General features: G+C 36.4%; 1 protein-coding gene across 2 annotated transcripts in view; it reads right to left on the bottom strand.

The window, feature by feature from the left end:
• Positions 1–10,025, bottom strand: part of LOC108755372 (serine/threonine-protein kinase minibrain) — a 96,525-nt gene that overhangs the window by 60,298 nt on the left and 26,202 nt on the right. The gene's annotated exons all lie outside the window — the stretch shown is intronic.

Raw genomic sequence — 10,025 nt, 5'->3', positions numbered from 1 at the left:
CGCAATAATATCCAGCATTGACTTATATACTCCTTAATTATTATTATTATTGATTAAAATTATATTAAATATTCGACAAAGACAATTTTTTATTCTTATTCTTGTATAAATGTTCTGTATATTTTTAAACGTGATTGATATTTTAGTCAATAAGAGAGTTGTTTCATTATCACGTTCGCGTTGCAAAACTTAGGTATAAAAATATTTCGATTAAACGGACGTGAGAAGAAAATTGCGCGCTCAACGGTAAAATATCCAGCTTTCAGTGAGAGTCGCAACTTTGTAGGAGTTCCAGATCAAATCGACGTTTATATGACTTCTCTTACTTCGAACGGTTTTAATCCCAGCAGAGGTTGCAAAGTGACCAAACATTTAGTATCGACGATTAAACGTGCAATAAAAATACTATAATTCTCATTTTTTTAACAGCTTTTTAATAGCTTTCATCAGTTCGTTTATAATTTTCTGATAAATTAAATGTATTTTTAATTAAAAATATCATAACATTTAACATGAATAAGACACCTATCAAATGAAAAGACATTAATTTCTTCATCCCTTTGAGTTGATTCTTTTGGAATTATTTTCTTAAAAACATCGAGATCTAAGATTCTAATTCGTATTACAAATTAAAAATTAAGAGTTCGTAAAAAATTAACTTTACGCAAACATATATCTAAACTTTATTATTAATTTCAAATATATTGTCAAATATAATTTATTGCAAAACAGCAAAATCTAATACTAAAAATTGTAAACGTACAGTAAATGATGATCTCATTCAATAGTTTTGTTAAGAGAAGATCAACTTAATTGATCAATGCGGATAAAGGATGATTTGTTAGATTCTAGATAGTCTATATACAGCAACCAATGAGGATACGTGTCTATGTATTCGTAAAGATCGCAAAGTTATGTGCGTGAATGGGAATGGAAATGTGTGTATTGTTGCCGAAGTGTGAGTGTAGAGGGGTGAAATCCGGCGGTGCGATAGGGTGGATGTACGGACAATTTGAAGCCTCCCTTCTGTCTGGCCGCAACCTTGCTGAAGGCAGTATAATTTGAAAATTGGAGAGGTCAGTGTCGGGAAATCGAGAGGGAGAGCAGGAGAGAGAGAGAGAGAGAAAGAGAGAGAGAAAGAGAGAGATGCGAGCGATACAACACAGAATTTGAAAGAGGGTGAAAAGAAGCCAGATCATTATCACCCCATCGTTGGTTTCCACTTACATAGAGAGTACAAGCCACTTAAACGTGGCAGCAATACCGACTTGTATTCATCATGAAATTTTGAAAAACATGGTACAGGATCGCAATTTCAGTAATTATCCAACGAAAAGAAAAAAAATCTGAGTATTTTTTGTAGAATCCGAAAAAAACTAATTGACCAATTAATCAATTTGACCTACTTAATCCCTAATTAATATCGAAGTTACAGTTCAATTATTTGACAAAAAAAAAAAAGATACAAAAGAATCGCAATTAATTACACTGACATAAAAGGGCGATAGATTAAATCTCAAGTGGAACGTGTCGTAAATCACGTATGGTTTGCGCATATGCGACATCCTCGATGTTGGCTCATACGATGAAGGAAATGGGTGGAAAAAACGAGGTGGGTTCTCACGAACCGCCAGGTGGAAAAGGTCGGACTTTAGCGGTCGACATCGGTCAGGGGGAAATCTTTTTCATTTACTTCTTTTTTGTCTACTTTGTCAAAAGAAAATCACGCACGGGGCGATTGCGAGAAGCCGATTCGGTGATTATATTGCGGCTGTTGTGATTTTATCATTACGCGGTTGCGGAAAAAGCAACCGGACCTTTGTTTTGTCCCTTTGTATATCGCCGATCGAAATAAAAACGTGCCAGGCATTGAAACGCGCCTGACTGGAAAATTATAAAATTTCTTTTATGGATAAAAAATAATTACAGGAATGTGTCGGGCCAAGGCCAAGGCTTTATAATTAATTACGTATAATTCATAATAGATAATATATTTATATGTCCCAATAACTGCGCTTGCCTTTCATTGGCTCCAACACATTCTTACAAGTATATAATATTTTTGCTAAAGAAATATATGAGTCCTTGAGACTCATTAAAGCTTTCTTTGTTTATTAGTCTTCGAAGTTTTAAAATTTTTAACTATATATATAAACATTACGACAAATCGTGACACTATTAAAAAATTAGGAGAATGTCCTAGGATCCACGTTTCAGTTATGGGCGAATTTTGCTTCATTTTCAGAGGCTGTTGCAACGAAGGACAGCCATATCATCATTGTTGCTTCCGCCGCGGTCCGCAGAAAAAAAGTGCAAGGGACGACGGCGAATGAAAAGAGGATAAAAGAGGAGGGGGAGGGAGGGGGGGGGAAGGAAGGGTTATCAGTTATTCGATAACTATCTCTTCCAACTTTGACGTTAACGACCTTCTCGCGCTTCATTACGCGATAAATACCGCCACTCCGCCCCTCCCTGCCATGCGTAAAGTTTGGACGCGCGCGCACGAATGGCAACGGTTAATTGAGGCCGCCTCGGGTCGCGGCCGTGCTCGCTGTATCTCGTACCTTCCGACCGGGAGAAGAGTACGACGAAGAGTTATACGACGAGACGCGGCACAAAGCCAACCGCAGAGCCGCAGCCGCAGTCACCGGGTGTAACAATGAAACGCGCCCTGTGCGCGGACGATATTATCTGCGCGTGCACCGTAAATACACGAAGCGCGACAATAACCGGCGTGGCGGGATTAACGGAAATTCAGAGAGATGAGAAGTAGAGATCGAAGCTCCGAAGATCGGTGTTGACGCGCACAGATGGGGAAGGCTCTCGACGCTTCTTCATTCGCGTATCTCGTACGTTCGGCGCATTCGCAATCGCTTCTCGCATTAGCGAGGATAATTGTTTATCGACGCTTCTCGTCTTGGGTTACGCGTTAAACTTCAATTCGCGACGTCGAACGTTGAACGGATATTGATTTTTCCGGTTACACTCGTGCAGAACATTGAAAGAACGATTCCGTTGGAAGTATCTAAAAATTTTATCAGAGATCTGAAAATAATTTTGTTGGTCATCAAAATAATTGTCTGTTCTCTTGCTTCCAAGCAAGATACGCAGTGTAACAGAAATCGTTTCGTCTCTGTTTAACATTAGCAAACAATATGAATGTAATGATTCACTGTGTTAAACTGTGTGCAGTCTTTTGCTGAAAAACATCCTGTATAGAAAGCTTAAGTTTTGATGACTATACTAACAAAAAAATTTTGACGTTTCAGCAATCTCAGTGTTTTTAAGCGTCCTACATAATTATTTTGATGATCCAAACAAAATCTGTTTTCAGATCTGTACCAACACGGAGAAGAATATCTGGTTGAAAATGGAGAAACCAGAAAAATTCTGATTACATCAAATCAGAATTCCGGTTCACAACTAAAACTCTAGTAAGGTTTAACCAGAAAATTCTGATCCGTCCATTTTCAACATTTTCAGACATTTTTCTTACAGGGTAGTTTACATTTTTAGATACTTCAGTAAAACGATTTTTCTTTCCATGCAAACCTGAGGAATACTAAATATTGACCGTTGTAATTTCTTTCATTGGAAAAGAGAGAAATTTCAGATGACGATGATTAATACACTATAAGCTATGTCGATTCTCGCTTCTGTAAATGAGTAAGATTGAAGTAGAACGCCGGAGGAGGAGATGCACTTAGCGTAGCGAACACCGGATGCGTTCCCCATCTGATTACGCTATTGAAATCGCGATTATTTTCTCAGGTTCTTCAGTGATCCGTATGTAGGGCAGCAATGGTATTTTTTCCCTCCGATCGATTAGAATCGCGAGATTGCTTCATACATCAAGGGTTACATCGCGTCCGAATCGACAATTTCATTCTGCTCGATCCGCAATCAATCTATTGTCTTTCCCTATCTCGCCCGCGTCATCCGTTTTTCCGATTCTCCTCGCGTAAACGCGAGTTTGAAAATGAAATCGTTTTGTCATGTAAGTATTTAAAGACCGCACGAGATCCATTTCCTATTGCGACGTAGTAATTTGAAATTCGTTTCTTAAAATTTGTCATTCAATGCCTTCATCAATTTGTCATTTGTTGTCTCACAAATATGTATTTATCGTATCTTTCCTGATATGTGATACTAACCATAGTGTTTTAAATTACATTTCATACACTCACATAACAAATAATTTAATACATTTTTGGTTTGCCCACAAATCTGGCTCAAGTAATTACACGAGCTTAAATAATTCATAGATTTTAATCTTTTCATCTTAATTGTTTATTGATGATAATTAAAAGAAAGGAATTTGCTTTATCATTTCTTTCTCCTTCTTTCTCTTTCTTTCTTATTTTCTTTCTTGAGAGGTCAACGTCTGTCGATATCGGTCCAGAGGGGTAAAATTGGACGGTGGTGTGCGAGGTGTGCGAGGCGAGGGGGAGGTGCCGAGTCGAAAATACATATATACGTCATTCGGTAGCCGGCCGGTCGAAGTCTTCGGATTGTCCGAGAGTCGCTGATCAGGCATCGGTCCAAAAACTGGCCACCGGTGACATCGTCCTCGCGACGTTCCAAAGTACACCGGCTATTCGCACTACTAATACTCATCTCAATGATACAGACAAGAATATGACACGTGCGAAAATCGTAGACCTTCCCTTCTAATAAAACTTTAACATGGACTAGCTATTCGTATTGTGCCTTATTCTAGTATGTGCCTTTAAACCAACTTGCTAATTACTCATTAAATATTGTAGCTTTAATTTTGTCTATCTTGAAATCATAGGTTTTTCAACTATTTCTCTTTTTGTAATATTTTTTTAATCTAGAAAATGTCGATGCTTTATAATATTTTTGATAAAAATAAAAAAATGTTTTTACACTCCTCCTAAGGGGTCCTATTAATACGCCCTTCACATTTCTGTCTATCTAAGCATTCGATTCATTTTAACATACATATAATTACTAAAACACATAATAGATATAAGCTAATTGTTAAAGTTGATATTTCATAAATCACATTATTTTAATTTTCATTAATCATAATTCAACGTAACACTCATAACACAACCCTCTCAGTTTCAACAGAGAGAAGCTTAAAATCTTGCGATATTTTACTAGACTCATATAAATATCTCTAAATTGTGATACGCATCTTTGGAAAAATATTTACTATACTTTAATAGTTAGAAAATAGAATATTATCTTTGGTATCGTATATATATTAATAATTTAATTTAATAAAAAAAAAAACCTTTTCTTATTTATTTATGAATTATCTAAATGCAAAGGCACGCTAAGAGGGGCACACGTGTTCTATGATTTTTACCGCTCTTCGCACTAAACTTCCAACTGCAAAATTTATACGCATAAAACCTAATAATAAAATTTCTAAATACACGCGCAACTAAACAGCAAAATTTAAACGTTAGACAACCGCGAACGATACGTCCGTAGTGACACTATAAATTCCACGAGTGTATAAATTATGATACTATGTAGAATAACGAAAAAATCCTAATTCATCTGAGCCACTCCGATTCCTAAAATCTAAAAAGATGAAAGATCAAAAGACGAGAAGAGACGGCGAGGAAGGAAAAGGAGAATGAACTATAAGTTCTCCTCGAAATTGGAAAGCAGGCGATTGTCTTTTGCCGCGCGAGAGACATAACGTGATCGCACACTATTCTTGTCATCGTTACAAGACAACTCGAGCCTAAGTATAGGAGGTCGGGTGCCTGCCTCCGTTTAAAAATACGTCACATACCGCCTCCTGGCTTCCCTGCTACGTCTTTTCTCGCGGCCTGCTACTCTCGCTTCCTTCCTCGCCTATATTCCTTTTCTCTCATCGCCTTTTTTCGCGCCTTTTCTTTCTTACACGCATCGTGAAGGAAAAAGCGAGAGAAGGAGAAAGAAAGAGAGAAAGACACGTCGATCACAGCGGTGTTCAATGATTCACGACGAAAGAGTATTTTGGAGCGACGATCAATAGCGGTAGTTTCGAGAGCTGTGATCGTCAGCCGGCTGAAACGCGCGCGCGAAACATTTCAGACTCCGTTCTCACGATCTGCGGGATAGAAGTCTCAGTCGCACCTCGCGAAACAGGCTGACTGCGACGACAAATAGAACGGTTTGAGATACTACAAAAGATACTGCATCGCGAATGAAGTTACCGTCCGGTAAAAAGAACGAAGCTTATTTGTAGCGCTTAAACGCTGAGATAATGCGATCTATGAGATTTTTGCTCGTAGAAACGTTACGTGCCTTACTTTTCTTTTATCTCGCGAAAAATCCAGAGGTAGATCCTACGTATGTATACGTGTATTACGTATACTGCGTGATATCCGGAAGTTTAGTTTTCCGTAACGACGATATCTTTTGATTACGTAAATTATAATAAAGTATTATAAGAATATTCCAAAATATAAGTTCAGTAATAAAATCTGGAATACTTCCCGGTTTGAACTTAGTAATAAGAATAGCGAACGACACAAACATAATGAGAAATAGGTATAAATTTTTCGTCATAATAACGGAAAGAACGGTTTTGCTAAAATATCTAAAATTCAGTTAAATACATATAAATAATAATTTTGTTATTGTTAGATTGTCAATATAATTATATGCAGGATGTTGAAACTAGTTGCTAAAATGTCAAAACTTTTTACAGCAATATTTGCCCGACTAAATATTGAATAAAATAATTTCAACTAAATTTTCGGAGTTAATATAACCAAAAATAATTTTACTTTTCTAAATATTTAGTATCTAAGTATTATCAAATAATAGCATAACTAACCATTTAGTAACAATAATTAAATATTTAGAAAAATTAAATTATTTTTTACTATTAATCAAGTAAGCGTTTGATTGAAATTATTTCGCTGAACATTTGCTAGCTATTACCAGACTCTTTCTTTCAGCGTGTCTGAGTACTCAAAAATTTGCCAGTCCCGAAAGGTAGAATTCTTCTCTGCATGAGCAGCTCGATGACCTATTCGTAAAAGCGTCGCGGAATTGAAGCTCGGACTCATTATCAACAGCGTTAATCAACAACTTCCCGACGTTGGCAAACCGCGAGCAAGGTTACTTTTTTGCATCAGGATCGACTGCGCCGCGCGTTGAACATTCGACGCCCTTTGGACTCGGACGGGGAAGCGCGATTAATTGTGGAAGATAATGAACGATCGATCACGCCGGTAATCGCCGGTTTGGTAATCTTACGTGAAACGCCGCCGGATCAAGGGGTTATTCGTTTCCCGTCGATTAGACTCCCCCTCGCAGATTTTCACGAACGCGAGTCTACGATCGACCGAGAAATATATTTATCGAGGGATGAAAATTTTACGGTAAAATATAAAGTTACACTCGTTTAGACGCTAAATGCAGCCACTTGATCGAGAGATGCTGACCCGGATTTTTTTCGTCTATCCTAATAGATTCCTTAATACAAAGAGTCCATTACATAATAAGTTGCTTTAAATAATTTAAAAATGCTAACTTGTTAAAATAATAAAGATTCAGTGTGTGTATGTATTTATTTTCACACTGGAAAAAAAAAAACTAAATTTTGATCCATATTTGTTTAAATAGTTTTAAGTAAATATTTAGATATTAAATGTAAACATATATTTATTTGATACAAAAATCATTAATTTTATTTAACTTTATCATTTTTTTATCGAGTAGATATTTATTTACTGTAAATAAACGTTTACTTAGTACTATTTAAAGAAATATGTATTCAGACTTAATAAATTTTTTTTCGATACAGTACCGTATGAAATTTTAATCTAACCTTCAATTAGTATAAGTATTTTAGTAATGCACCTCTAACATTTTTCATTAAAAAAAAAAAACACAAATTTCCCAGCCTAAGTGAAATATGTGTGTCTTGATATTTTCAAATAACTAACAAAATTTCATAAAATTGTAACATTTTATTTCTAAATGTATGGAGGAAACGTGTTGCATCGATCACGTCGTCCTTATCTCAGATTCTTCTTCACTATCTCTCCCCAATCTCAATTATTAATTGTCTCGATAAGCACGCCGCAAAGTAAAATTCTGCCAAAGTAAAGTTCGCGCTTGAAATTATAATAAATGAAGGCCTTTATTATCCGTTTGCACCTCGGGAGTTTAATCTTTCGAAAATCCTTCACTTTCAATCGCTTCTAATCCGGGGACTATTCGTCTCCCGATGTTTCCGTTAGGAAAAATCAATCGGGAAATCCCGAATAGATGAAAAAAAGAGAGGACAATCTGTAGCCGAAAGAAATCGCGAAGAGAAACAACCAGATTGTACAATTGATGACGTAATTCATTGTTAAGATTCATTGATAAGACTCCTCCGCGTGTGTCGCGGTATCTGGATTACCGAGATCAATTAACATCTCGCACTCGCGACGAACGCGGAAAAGAACAGCGTTATTCGACGGCGACGACACGGATGGTCGTTAATCGAATCATATTGCCGAGTTAAATGCGGACGTCGTCCGCAATTGCGGCATCGTGCAGTTTCCTTCCGCTGTCGACTCGTTACGCGAGTCTCATTATCGGACAACGCTACCGAGGGAGAGGGAGTCAGTGGGAAGGGAGGATGAAATCGGTCGCGCTTTACTCTCTTTCCATCTAACAATGGTGAATGAAAGCCTGTTTGGCAAATGCGATATATCGCACTTGCTAATTTGAGCTGTTCTCACGCACGTTTGTCGTTTCACGCGATGCACTTGCATCATTCGATACATTCACCAATTACAATACACGCAGTTCTTGCTATATCCAGCAAACGTACACAAGACTTGCTTAGGAAAGAAAAGGAAAGAGATGACTTCCTATAAGATGTACGTTGTGGGATAAACTCGGGTATTATGGCCATACGGAAAAGATGGTTTTATAGGCTGTAATCTCCAATAATTGTTAAATAGAGCAATTTTGTAGGCATTCCGAAAACCTATGGCCATTCTACCCCAAGTTTATCTTATTGCAAATTAACAGCATGATTAGCATGATTGAAGTTTTGGCATGGTTTTTCCTGGAGAATCTAAAAATTTATTATAGCTAGATACTGATTTCGAAATAATTTTGTTAGATTATCAAAATAATTATGTATACAGGACATTCAAAAACTGGTTGCTAAAATATCAAAATTTTTACATATATCAATGAAATCATTTTTTCCGTGTATCTCTCCATTTTATTATGCCAAATAATTATTTTTAATATCTTTCTAAGACATTGAAGAATATCGTTTAAGCTTCCTATTCTGTAACTCTTAATGACAAGAACGATAACGTTATTGTCGTTAAAAGTTACAGAATTAGGAGTCTAAATTTAGAATTCGAATAGACAAAAAGAAAAAAATGTTGAGATGTCTGATAAAAACTTGTTTATAGAAATGTTTATAAAGCTTTGATACTTATATATGAGCAGAGTTTATGAAGTAGTCACATTAAGGAAAACAGTAACGTACAGAATGTCTATCCTGCAGTAACGTGTTGCATCCGAAGGCACGAAAATGACGGAAAAACGCGACAGTTTAACCAGACGTAAACGTCAGTTGTCAAAGGCCGGCGCGCCGTAACTTACAGTTACACCGTTCGCATTTTTCCCTCGTAACATTCAGCCGTCGATGTTTTATAGCGCGTGCATACAAACGTGTCAAAGGTCAGGGATAAAAAAAAAGATACATAGACACATGCTTTCTCTTTTTCTCTCCCTTATGCTTCGCGTTGAACGGAAATAAATACATCAAATACCGATTTTGCTCTCGTAATATATTTCTTTTTATATTTAAGACTAAAAACCTATTTTACGTTCCTATTATTATAGAGAGAGACAGATAAATCTAATTTCTATTAGGAGTAATAAAAACCTTAACGGTCTAAGATGGATTTTAAATAATATTTTCAATGTACATTTATATTATTGTCCGTGATATTATCGTTAACGATATTATTGTTATATGCAATATAAAATGAAAGCGTTAAATAAATTTTATTTCGAGCTTGTCGGTC

This window comes from Trachymyrmex septentrionalis, unplaced genomic scaffold, assembly GCF_001594115.1.
Source record: "Trachymyrmex septentrionalis isolate Tsep2-gDNA-1 unplaced genomic scaffold, Tsep1.0 scaffold87, whole genome shotgun sequence".
Lineage (NCBI taxonomy): Eukaryota > Metazoa > Arthropoda > Insecta > Hymenoptera > Formicidae > Trachymyrmex > Trachymyrmex septentrionalis.
The sequence above is the reverse complement of the archived record's forward strand: the minus strand, read 5'-3'. Positions and strand labels throughout refer to the sequence as shown.